Consider the following 9,003-nt stretch of genomic DNA (forward strand, 5'->3'; position numbering starts at 1 on the left):
TTCTGATAGACCATAGCTAGCTGTAACGTATTAGGGACAGGTCCTCCAAACCATTGGCTTAGGTGAGCTTTAATTCTGCAAATCAAACACACTCGAGAACACATGATGTACGTTTCATTTGAGACTCACACATCACACATAAATCATCAGCACAGCAACCATACTTGAACAATTTTTCCTTGACATTCATCCCATTATGCATCATCAACCAAGTAACAATGGAATGCTTAGGGACATTCCAATTGTTCCAAACCACAGGTGACCAGTCTGCTGCTTGCTGTTCAGAGCACAACCAGTCGTATCCACTTCGAATAGTATATCCTTTAGGGTGGTATTTGTAGTTATTACAATGTAGAAACTCAGTTATTATAATGTAAAATTTGATATTTGTCGTTATTGTATTGTAGAAACTCTTGTCGTTATTTTCGCGTTTCTTCCACTAGTATTTCTTCCCGACGAGAACCATGTATTGCCTATTGATGAGGGATGATAAAAAAAGAGGATGAAGATGAATTGGAATCTGAATTTGACAGAAGCAACACTTATTTACGACATAAAAATAGAGTAATTACATCTGAGTCGTATAATAATTACCTTAAATTATTACAATAATCGTGATTGAACAATAAACATGAGTGAACTATTGTATAGCTATAATAATTATTACAATAATCGTGATTGAACTTTACAATAATCGTGATTGAACTTTACAATAACCAGGATTGAACTATTGTGTACTTTGTCTAATACTTTATCCTTGAGGTTAAACATTAACAAGAAGTTTGTCTTGCTGGTGTTTTCACCGTTCTTTCCAATGAGAACCAAGTCTAACCTATTGATGAGGGTTGAACCAGCAAAAAGTGAAAGTTCCCTGAAAGAAATAAAAACAAAGTAGGGCGTAAGTTGAAAATAACTATGCAAATCAGTACAATAACCACTTATAAGTATTAAAATAATCATAAAGCACTATAAAATAATTGGATAGTTTAGAGAAATAAAAGCATTTTTTTGTCATAATGAATAAACTAAGCAAAATGAAATACAATAATCCAACTAATTCATTGAAATAACTGAAACAACACAATACAATAACTGGTTATTTCAGAGAAATAATAATGTACCAAAAAAACGCTACTACATTAAGACGCAGAATTGTTAGCAACATAGATACCACAAACACAAAAAACACATCATTTTCACAGATTAATACAATAATTGAATTAGAATAAATCAATAACTCGGTTAAAGTAATACAATAACTGTTATTTACAGATTAATACAATAAACAAGATAAGTACAAAATACAATAACTAAGTTTGAATAATACAATAACTCAGTCAAAGCAATACAATAACTAACAGCAGACAAAATTCGACAGTTTGATGCTTGAGACATCATGATTGTTGTACAAAGTGAGTTTCTTACTTTCTGAATTCTCAAACAGTGAGACGGACTAAATATCATACATAAAAACAAACGGAAATACAACGAATCAACGAAAATGAAGAGGATAATAAATAAGAACGATGATGAGAACGCACAAATCAGATGTAGAAAAACAAAATTAGTACTAACCTATAGTGAAATTGAAGAGAAATACGAAGATGAAGCGAAAGAGACAATGAATGTCCTTAATTGATGACAAATTTGAACGAGTATGATGAAGATTGAGGATGAAGATTGAGTTTGTAGCCTGCAATCTGAAGGAATTTGATGAAGATTGAATTTGACACAGTTGAACGATGTCGTCGTTCTCCTTTTTTTTTTCTGGCTTTTTAGGGGGAAAAAGAGGAGAGAGAGAGTGTGATTTTACTAATAATGAGATATATGGAGAGAAAAGTGATTATTTATAAGTCAAGCAAGATTTAATCTCAGCCATCCATCTTAGATTAGATTAGTGGTTCAGATTTAGAGGAGTAACTCACCAAAAAAACCAAACTCATATGATCCTATATATATATATATATATATATATATATATATATATATATATATATATATATATATATATATATATATATATATATAGTTGTTGTGAAAAGTAGTTGAGTTGAGCATGCGGGTAGCTTACGAGTCGGCATAACTCGATCAAGTGGGGGGCAATCGATCGAGTAGGTGAGGGACTCGATCGAGTGGGGTGTATATCGTCTTTGAACATCGCTGCTATTTTTGGGCACTCGATCTAGTAGGTTGAGACTCGATCGAGCGAGGGCAACTCGATCGAGTAAGTAAGGGGCTCGATCGAGTGGGGTTTTTGATGCTTTCTGGGCAACTCGATCGAGTGGCCTCAACTCGATCGAGTAGGTTGAGAGCTCGGTCGAGTAAGTTCTGCACAGGTTATATACGTGTTTAAGTTGTGGGATATGTGTTTATGTTTACCACTTCTCTTATATAGTTCAAAGATGCTGCCAAAGAGATCTGCCTTATATGCCAGGGCCGAGATGATGAGTATAGACAAAGTAGCAAAGATGCTTGAGCATCAAGAGGCGCTTACTGAGGCCTTCAAGAAGTTTGGGAAGGATAAAGAGGTTGGGGTATATTTTGATAAGATGCGTGCTACCATAGCCTGTTTCAACCCAAAAGAATACATGGGTACCGGAGCGCCAATCTTGATCAACAATTGGCATAGAGAGATGGAGAATATTCTGAATGTGGTTCATTGCCCTGAGGGTTTTAAACTGGAATAAGCTGCGTTCTACTTGAGAGATGCGGATGGAGAGTGGTGGGATAAGGTAAGGGAGAGTACCTTTGATCTATATGTGAGACAGGGGAAGTCAGCTATACCTTGGAGTGAGTTCAAGAGAGCTATGCACCAAGAGTTTGTACCTGAGCATGTCCGTAGTAAGCTGAGAGAGGAGTTTGATGATTTCAAAATGACTTTGGATATGATAGTGTTTGAGTACTATCACAAGTTCAAAGAGAAGTCTAGATATGCTGAGGATATGGGGTTGGACCAGGAGAACCTAGTGTTGAGGTTTGAGAAAGGCTTGACCTATAAGATTATGGAGAATTTACCTGTAGGAGTCCTTAGTGAAATTAAGGAAGTGTATGAGCGAGCCGGGAGAGATGAGATATTGGTCGAAATGGCCAAAGAGAATAGGGAGAGAGGTCCCGAGAAGAGGAAACTTGAGATTTGGGGTGGTGGTCATTCCAGTTACAAGACGGGCAACCATAACCAAGCAAGGGCTTACTCATCGGGGTCGGGGTTCAGTGGTGGAGCTTACTATGGGCATGGTCGAGGTAGTGGTAGTAGCAGCTGGGGTACATCTTGCTTTAACTGTGGTGGTATAGGCCACAAGAGACATGAGTGCAACAGTGCTGTGGGAAGGGGTTTTCAGAGGCCATCACAAAGAAGTTTCTCTCAGGGTATGTCTCAGAGTTATGCTAGTAACAGGCCGGCTGGGTCATGGACAATTAGGGTGGTCAAAGTAGCAACAATTGTGGGGCTAACCGCAATGGCGGTAATTCATATCAGATACCGGCAGCTACCAAAAACCAGGAGTCGGCTGCCAAGCCGTCTACTTCTGCTAGTACTGTCCAAGGAGGTGGGCAGAAGACCAGTGGCAAGCTATTCATGATGGATAAGAAAGCTGCTGAGGATGATGCTCACGTGATCACGGGTACTTTTCTTATTAATGGTGTCTTTACCTTTGTTTTGTTTGATTCAGGGGCGTCACATTCTTTTGTATCATCGAGTCATGCCAAGCTTTTGGGTTTGAGATAGTTTGAGTTTGTACAAGATGAATTTTTTATACCGTCGGGTGAGTCTAAATCTTGTGGGAGGATGTATAAGGGTGTGTCTATAATAGTTGGGCAGGTTGACCTTCCAGTGGATTTGTTAGTGTTTCCTATGGATGGTTTTGAGATGATAATTGGCATGAATTGGTTGGGTAAGTACAAAGCTAGAATAGACTATCACCAAAATAGAGTCTCTTTGAGGGGTCCTAAGGGAGTTAGTGTGTCTTATCGTGGGTTTGTTGTCAAACCCAAAGTTAAAGTGATTGCAGCGGTGATATTGAAGTCTTATTTGAGGAAGAGGTGTCCTTTGATTCTATGCCTTGTGAGAGACCATAGTAAGGTGAGTTCGACAGTTGATCAGATACCAGTGGTGGGAGATTTTCCAGATGTTTTCCCGGAGAAGATACCAGGTTTACCACCAAAGAGGGAGATAGATTTCAGTGTGGAGCTGAAACCGGGGACGGGGCCAATTTCTAAGGATTATTTGATCGATAAGGGATACATTAGACCTAGTGTATCACCGTGGGGAACACCAGTTCTTTTTGTGAAGAAGAAAGATGGGAGTTTGTGCATCGACTACAGAGAGCTGAAGAGGGTTACAGTGAAGAATATGTATCCTTTGTCAAGGATAGATGATCTGTTTGACCAGTTGAACGGGCATCAGTCTTTTCCAACATTGACTTGAGGTTGGGTTACCATCAGCTGAAGATTCGGGATGAGGACATACCAAAGGCAGCTTTTACATCGAGGTATGGTCACTATGAGTATCTGGTGATGTCGTTTGGGTTATCTAATGCACCTGCAGTGTTTATGGATTTGATGAACCAGGTCTTCAGTCAGTTTTTGGATCAGTTTGTGGTGGTGTTCATAGATGATATCTTAGTCTACTCTAAGACTAAGGAGGAGCATGAGGAGCACTTGAGGTTGGTGTTGCAGACTTTGCGTGACAATCAGCTATATGCAAAGTTGTCTAAGTGTGAGTTCTGGCTAGAGGAAGCTGCCTTTCTGGGGCATGTGATTTCCAAGGATGGTGTGGCTGTGGATTCGACAAAGATTGAAGCAGTGTCTAAGTGGGAGGCACCGAAGAATGTGGCAGAGATCAGGAGTTTCTTGGGTTTGGCAGGGTACTATCGTAGGTTTGTGAAAGACTTTTCTAAGATAGCCAGACCTATGACAGCGTTGATGAGGAAAGAGAACAGGTTTCGTTGGGATGAAAGTTGTGAGATGGCATTCCAAACATTAAAGGAGCGTTTGACCACAGCTCCAGTCTTAGCATTACCTGAGGGGTGTGAGAACTTTGAGGTATATACAGATGGTTCAAATAATGGTTTGGGATGTGTGTTGATGCAAAACAGGAAAGTAATTGCCTATGCTTCTAGGCAATTGAAGCCTTATGAGGAGAACTACCGACACATGACCTAGAGTTGGGTGCAGTTGTGTTTGCTCTCAAGATTTGGAGGCACTATCTTTATGGGGCGACCTTTAAGGTGTTTTCCGATCACATGAGTCTCAAGTACATCTTTACTCAAAAGGAGCTGAACATGAGACAGAGGAGATGGATGGAGCTGATAGGGGATTATGACATGGATATTATATACCGTGAAGAGAAGGCAAACGTGGTTGCAGATGCGCTGAGCAGGAAGAGTGTGCATTCTCTATACACAACTATGTCTTTGATGAGGTTGAGAGATGAGGTGGGGAAAATGGGGATACATGTGATATAGAAAGGGGATGCTAGAGGGGATTTGACAATGGAGCCAGAGCTTTATGATGATATTTGCAGGAAACAGGCTTTGGATCCTAAGATTGAATAGTTGAGAACCGGAGTAGAGAATGGGACAGTGTCTCGGTTCTCTATTCATACAGATGGCAGTGTGAGATTTGATGGCATATGGTGTGTTCCTAATGATGAGGAGTTGAAAAAGATGATCATAACAGAGGCTCATTGCACACCATATTCAGTACATCCAGGTGGTGACAAGTTGTAAAAACATTTGAAAAAGACTTTCTGGTGGCCTGGGATGAAGAAGGAAACAACTGAGTTTATGGCTCGGTGTTTGACATGTCAGAGGGTTAAGGGAGAGCAGTGATGACCACAAGGTAAGATTCAGTCTCTTGAGGTACCTGAGTGGAAATAGGAATCTATTTCTATGGATTTTATAGTGGGTTTGCCGAGGAGTCAACAGGGTAACAACATGATATAGGTAATAGTTGACCATTTGACTAAGTCAGCTCATTTTGTTCCGATGAAAGATACTTGGACCAAGATATGTTAGATTTGGCTTATAGGAAGCATGTCGTTCGTCTGCATGGGGTGCCTAAAGATATAGTGTCAGATAGAGATGCGAGATTCATATCACAGTTTTGGAGAGAGTTGCAGGATTTGATGGGAACTACCTTGAAGATGAGTACTGCTTTTCATCCTGTGACAGATGGACAGACACAGAGAACTATCAAGACCTTGGAGGACATGTTGAGGGCTTGTGTGATGGAGTTTGGTGGTAGCTGGGAGGATAGGTTGGATCTGATTGAGTTTTCTTATAACAACAGCTATCACACGAGTATTGGGATGGCACCGATCGAGGTTTTGTATGGGCGGAGGTGTAGGAGTCTGATTTGCTGGGATGATAGAGCTGAGGCCATGGTTTTAGGACCACAGATGGTACAGGAGATGATAGAACAGATTAAGCTGATCAGGAAAAAGATTAAAGCGGCTCAGGATCGACAAAAGAGTTATGTAGACTTACATCGCCGTGACATAGAGTTTCAGGTTGAGGACAAGGTTCTTTTGAAAGTGTCTCCTATGCGTGGTGTTATGAGGTTTGGTAAGAAAGGGAAGCTGAGCCAGAAGTTTATTGGACCATATGATATTTTTGATCGTATGGGTGAGGTTGCTTACCGGTTAGCGTTACCAGCGGCTTTGGATAGGGTGCATAATATGTTTCATGTGTCTCAGTTATGAAATTATGTGAGCAATCCTTCACATGTGCTAGAGGTGGAGAACATAGAGTTGGATGAGTCCTTGTCTTATCTTGAGGTCCCAAAACAGATTCTTGATCGCAAGGTTCGGAAAACTAGGAACGGGGAAACAGTGTTGCTTAAGGTTCTATGGTCTAATCATGAGGTTGAGGAAGTTACTTGGGAGGCGGAAGAGGCCATGAGGGAGCTGTACCCGTCTCTTTTTTATCAGGTATGTGTGGTTACGGGGACGTAACCATGTTTCTTTTAGGGGGGGTATGAGGTGATCGTATAAGGTTTTGGTATGGTTTGTGTTGGTTTTGGTTTTGGTACACTTACAAGTTGCTTTGAGTCGATTTGAGTTGTAGTTGGGAGTTTTGTTTTGAGTTTTAGTTGCGTTGTTTTGTCGTGGTTGAGTTAGTATGTTTTGTTTTTGTGTATGGGTTGAACTTCGGGGATAAGGTTCTTTTTAAGGAGGGAAGACTGTAATACTACAGTTTTCTATGTCTATGGGTACTCTGTCGTGTGGGGCTTACACTGTCAAGTAAGTATGTTTTTATATGAAACAGTAGTCTGCCTGATGGTTACTCGATCCAGTACGTGTACCACTCGATCGAGTACGGGGCACTCGATCGAGTAAGTCACTTACTCGATCGAGTAAGTTGGTCTTACGGGTTGTTTTAGCCGGGTTTTGTTACTAACGCGTGATTAGTATTTAAGGGTTTCCGTCATCTTTCTTAATCACTTTTACTTTTCTAAAACCTTTCAAAGAGAGAAAAGAGTTACGTTGGTTTATTCTTCGCGTTTATTATCTAAACCCAAAGGCTAAAGTTGTCGGATCGTCCTGTTCTTTACGGCGTTGAGTTCGTCGTGTCAAGGGTAAGATCCTTGTATAGTTTTTATATTGTTTCATTGATTTTGTTTAAAACCCCAATTGGGTAGAATTGGGGGTTTTGGGAGTATTATGTTAATTAGATGGTAATTGTATGAATATGTGATTATAGGAGGAGGTTTCGTAGAGGAGCATTACTGATTAGCTGCTTGTGACGGTCTCATGATTGCTTATTCCAGGTAGGGTTTCCTTACTCGGTTATTGGTTACATCATTGTGATGGTGATTGTGTTTGTTGTTGATTCATATCGTATTGGAATTGGTAATTGGTAATTGTTGATGTATAATATGGTTGGTTGTGATTGTTTGCCTGTGGTTCTCGAGGTGCGTCCTCGGCTGAGTGGAGTCACTTGCGGGAGTGGCTTCACGTCCTTGATTCGCCCTTTGTGGAACCCGCCACTAAGGATGGCAACGGGCCGGATCTGGACCGAATCCAGCTAGATTCATATCCAGATCCGCATTTCCAACACTAGATCCAGATCCGATCCATATCCAACAGGTCCAATTATCTCAGATCTATATCCATATCCAACGGATTCGGGTCTTATGCGGGTCCAAGTAATCAACAAAAGAAAAAATCAAAAACAATTTTTCGGGACAATAAAGTCGCTAGTTCAGTACCAAAGATTACCTATAATCTCAAAAGTAATGAAAACGGCTGTAAGGGCACTACAAATTTTTTAGTTCACTAGTTCAGTACGTTAGTTGGCTTAATAACAAGCCCATTTTGGTGATTTGTTACAATGTCATGTTTGATATGAGTATAGTGAGTTAGCCCGTAGTTAGTAATGCGAACGAGTAAGTCACTATAGTTTCATTTTTTATTTATTTTAATGAAAACAGGTCTTTAGGTTGGATCTGGATATGAGTGATGAGATCCATATCCAGATCCACTTTAAAAGTAATGGCTCCATATTCGATCCGGATCCAATGGGTCCCAAAAAATATGATCCATATCCGATCCATTAGGGTTAGATCTTCTGGATATGGACCGGATCCGGGATCCATTATCATCCCTACCCGCCACAGAGGGGATGTGCACATTGGAACATGGGTTATCGCTCGGATGCGATGAGCGGGGCTTAGATGGGAACGGCTGCGGTTCCCCACTGGCGGTGTGGAATACTTGTTGCGATGGGTATTCTGGCAGGGCTACACACTTTAGTGTGTAGTCAGGTGTGTGGAGTTGTGATGGAGATTGGGTGATTTGTATACTATATCTGGTGTATTGTTTTTGTGTAATCAGTAACTGACCCCGTTTATATGTTTTGAAAACTATGGTGATATATTCGGAGATGGTGAGCATTTATTGAGCAGGTATGAGATGATGTGCATGGGATAGCTGGATCGAGTCACCATGAGATGTTTAGAAATATTTCGCTGTGTCTTGAACATTTATTTACTTTAGTTGGTTTG

The sequence above is a fragment of the Silene latifolia genome, chromosome 6 (assembly GCF_048544455.1).
Source record: "Silene latifolia isolate original U9 population chromosome 6, ASM4854445v1, whole genome shotgun sequence".
In the NCBI taxonomy this organism is placed as follows: domain Eukaryota; kingdom Viridiplantae; phylum Streptophyta; class Magnoliopsida; order Caryophyllales; family Caryophyllaceae; genus Silene; species Silene latifolia.